Raw genomic sequence first — 4,399 nt, forward strand, 5'->3', positions numbered from 1 at the left:
TTGGCAGCTTTCGTAGTTCTTTTTGAATGTTATGGGTAGTTGTAAGTCCCAGTAATTGCCTTATTTACAAGTTGATTGCAAAATGTCTTTAAAGAAAATTGTCCCTGGTGCTAATATTCCCAGAGGATCAAAAATTGAGGTTACTAGTCGAAAAGCTTCCGTTTTGTATTTTCGTGCGCATCCCCCACTTATTCCTTTTGGAGGCTCCATGTAGAGGTTGTCTGTTGTCAAATCCATTTTTGTCCTGCTGGCAGAGGTATTTGCTTTTCCGAGGCTTGTAAACCGTTAAATACCTTAGTGATGTTCGATTCAAACTTGGTAAGTCTGGTTAGTTGTATTCGTTTTGTTGTAGGGCTGCTTTTGTGTGAAAGCGGACTCCAATGCGTCGTTGGGTGAAGATGTTGAGTGAATGTAGTCGTCCATGGAAAAATTCGTTTTGACAGATTCGAAGGCAAGCGGGAAATTTCCGCTGTTGTCTTTGACAACTTTTTGTAGAATGTAGATAGCACAAAAAGGAGAGCAAGTTGCTCCAAAGATGAGTTTTGAAAACTGGTAGTGTCTTACAACATTGTTGTGATTCCAGAGAAAACGTAGCGCGGAACGGTATTCTGCTTCTATGCTAATTTGCATAAACATTCCTCCAAAGTCAGCTAGTGTCGCAATACCAAATGCACGAAAACGTAGAAGGACGCCAGTAAGGTTTATAAGCAAATCTGGGCATGTTAGCAAATTGTAATTTAGAGAACGGCCTTTGAACTTGGAGGAAGCGCTCGCAACACACCTTACATTTCCCGGCTTTTTAGCATTTACAACCCCGTAGTTAAGCAGATACCACAATCTAGAAGGTACTTCCTTGGTAGAAACTGCTCGCTCCGAGTAAAATTTTTCTGCGTTTTTTAGATAGTTTGAGTTGCGGTATTTTTATTTTTCATTGCGAGCATATCTTCCTTCAGCTGTCGTAATTTTTCCGGAGTTATGCCGGAATTACGTTTTCAATTTTTATTTACTTCATCAAAGAGTTGGACATTTGGTTGTTCGATTTCCATTTCGCGATCTTCAACTTTAAACCAGCTTTGCCTTTAAATACGCAACATGGTTCCAAATGGACAAAACTTAAAACTCTCGCAAGCTCAATCCTCTTATAAGTCCTATATTTCTCGACTGAAAAACCTACTTGGAAGTTACTTTCAGGGGTTTAAATGCACCTGGAAGTTCTCAAAATGTTTCTATATTCAATGATTGGTAAAAAAGCAATCTGACGTTTAGTTTAGTTTTTTCGAAAACAATCAGATTTCTCAATTTGAATATATATCAGATTCGTTTAAGAGCTAATTCATCTTCGTTTAGAGAATAATTCTGAACAAAATTGGTTGCATAAAACATAAATATATTATCTGTTGGGATATGTACAGAATTACAAGAGTTGGAGCATTTCGGAAATGAAACAATAAATTTCCATCTAAAAATAAATACTTCGGCACCAAATTCTGATCAGAGGGTCTTTCTTGGAAATGATAATCACTTGAAATTTTACTTCACCAGTTCCACTAATCGGAAAAGTCATTTGGTATACAAAACATTTTTTTTCCTCAGTGACAAAAATGAACTAAGTTTTATGTGAGAGGTATTTGGTTTCTGAAGAATTTACGGCTAAAGTGAGAGTTCATAAACATATTGTAATTTGATTTCATATGATAGCAACGGCCACTAAGATTTAAAACTGTATAAACTATTACACACGCTAGCCCTGGTGTCTTAAAATCATTTCGAGAATATAAGAAAAAAACTTCATGAAAATACAGTAACAGAATAACAGTTCATGAACTTACAACTAACTTAGTTTCAATTACAACACTGACAATTAAAAGTACAAAGTAGCCCGTTTTTGAACTGAATTGAACAAGAATGAAAATACAGCTAAATATAGACAAACTACAACAATAAATCTCTCTAAAATAGTTCGAAGCCTTTTGAAATTTAGACGAGCAAGAAATTTGACGTTCTCAAAAGATTAAAACAAATGTGAATCATAACTTTCAACTTCGTGTCACGAGTAAAAAAACCATAATTAAAAAAACTACTCGACTGAAACAGGAATAGGCGTCGAAACATTATAGAGGTAGATTGACAAAAAACTAGCCAACCAATTTTGAAGACAGCTGCAAAAATTCGGACCAACTAATTTTTCTTACAAGTTTGAACCTTGAGACAGTTCAGCCTGAACAACAAGCTTTGTTTGCACCATTTCTCCGGAAAAAACAAATATTGCTCTTAAATATTTCTTTCAGTTGTTTTTTATACAACTTGTGGGCAATTTTTTAATAAACTTGTTGGCTCGAATTTTCGCAACTGTTTAGCTACAAAATTCAGTTCACATTGCAGAATAAGGTGCTGATCATGTTGTAACTGTTAGTCCTATTTGTTGAAGTATACTTGGCAGTGAGTTGAGGTCGATGGCTGCGAGTATGTTGTTCTCTGCATGGTGAAATAGAGGGAGCAGTAAAATGCCGGCCATTCCGAGTAGGAGGTAGGAGAAGTATTTGTAACATAGCTCCACCTCCCACTTGCGCTCAACCTAAAGAACAATTGTCTCAAAAAATGATTTTAAAACGCACGCGATTCAATTCAATACAAGTGAAAAATGACAACTTCATTTTTTGGCTAAATCGGGTCAGGGATTTTGGCAAACTTGATAATCAACCATATATTTTAGGTCAACCAATTGATTGTCTAAGCTCCCCTAAAACACCAAAGACTGACTGTTTTGTACAATGTTAGCTGCAGGCAGTTTTTCGGGAAAAAACATTTTGGGTACTTGTCAAAAAAAATTGATGAAACAATCCTGACTTTCAGCCTGGGTGCCCCCCTCAAAATTATCTAAAATGGGCATCTAAGTTAAATCCATTAATGGTGCCAAAATATGTTAAGGACCAGCGGGGGTCCTCGTTGGAGAGTATGGGTTTCGATTTCCAGAGGGGGGCGATTCCTTCACCCTTGATTTCATTTATGCATGTTCAAATATGCTATTCTTAGATTCACCTCAATTCTTCTGCTATTCTTTTTCTCTTTGCCTTCCGAATCCCTTTCACTCAAATTCTGTTTTAACAGAACACAGACACTGTTGAACACTGAGTATCGTATTACCAGTCTGAGGATGAAGACTAAAGGAAGTCCAACTGTCATTCTCAACATACTCCTTACAGGGCAGTCGAATAGAGAACACGGAGCTGACATCGGCTAAAAAAATTACTAAAAAGATTTAAAAACATAAGATCAATTGCACCGCACCCATCAAATCATTAAACACATAAGGCCCGAACATAAGCGTCATTTTCTCTTTTTAAGTGTCTTACTCAGAAGCGAAGCTGCGCTTCGCAAACACTAGCGCAAAAACGACAAAAAGCAGCTCTAATAAGTGCAATTCGGAAAAGTAGAAATTAGCTTTAAATAATTAAAATTCGGCGACGTCTCGGATTGGAACCTACAACCTACTGCGACCGAACGATTTTCAGTCTCTACCACTAACCACAAAGCCACGCACGCTTGATTACTCACAAACACTAGCCACAAATAAAGCAGAGAACAGATGCTATGTGCAATTTCCAATGCTACAAAGAAATTTCCACATAAGTGAACACTTTCAATGAACACTTTTATTTACAAGTTGAGCTAGAAAAAAGAAGTTTCTTACTAATACACTCAGGGGCGGCTCTAGGATTTTCTCGAGAGGGTGGCGTATTTTCAAAAAATTTATATTTTTTTAGATCGACCAAAATGATTTTCTGAGCGCTCCCATATCACTCTAAAGACCCCGTCGCAGGCATTTTTTGATAACAAAACTTGCCTAACAAGGCGTTTTTGGGCATTTTTTGGAAAATTTTGACCAATTGATTGCAACAAAACTTCAATACTTCAAACTGACTTAATTTTTGACTGCACCTAGTGAACGCATGTTCAATTAAATAGGTTAAGCTCACTGTTTTTGAGAAAGATTGCGTTTTAGAGGGAACACGCATCATTATTGAGGGCTGTTTTCGTTTTTAGCCGCTTAAATTGTTTTACGGAAAAGTTTTTTTAATCATGTTTTTTAAGTAGTACATGGAGAGCAAAAATGTTTGAATTTTGATAAGTATTCCACATATCAAAACTGATTACCATGGCCAACTGATAGCTGGAAAAGAATCAATGAACGCAAGTAAACAGACAAACAGCACTGACTCTGTTGAAAATTTCAAATATCGAAGAAAAAACAGATGCCCTTTAAACTCTTTGAATGTCTAGAACAATTTATAAAAATAAAAACTCTAAGACTTTTCCTGAAAAAAAAACATAAAAAATCATCAAGACCCATATTCAGGAAAATCACTTCCTTCTTTTACACTTAAGAAGAAAGAAGACA

General features: G+C 36.2%; 1 long non-coding RNA gene across 1 annotated transcript; it reads right to left on the reverse strand.

Moving 5' to 3' along the window:
- Nucleotides 1-1,366: 1,366 nt before the first annotated feature.
- LOC134856432 (uncharacterized) lies at nt 1,367-3,233 on the reverse strand. Its single transcript, XR_010164808.1, has 2 exons — nt 3,040-3,233; nt 1,367-2,575 (listed from the first exon to the last, which is right to left on the reverse strand). It is a non-coding gene; the product is annotated as an uncharacterized LOC134856432 (long non-coding RNA).
- Between the last annotated feature and the right edge of the window lie 1,166 nt (nt 3,234-4,399).

The sequence above is a fragment of the Symsagittifera roscoffensis genome, unplaced genomic scaffold (assembly GCF_963678635.1).
Source record: "Symsagittifera roscoffensis unplaced genomic scaffold, txSymRosc1.1 SCAFFOLD_948, whole genome shotgun sequence".
Classification (NCBI taxonomy): Eukaryota; Metazoa; Xenacoelomorpha; order Acoela; family Convolutidae; genus Symsagittifera; species Symsagittifera roscoffensis.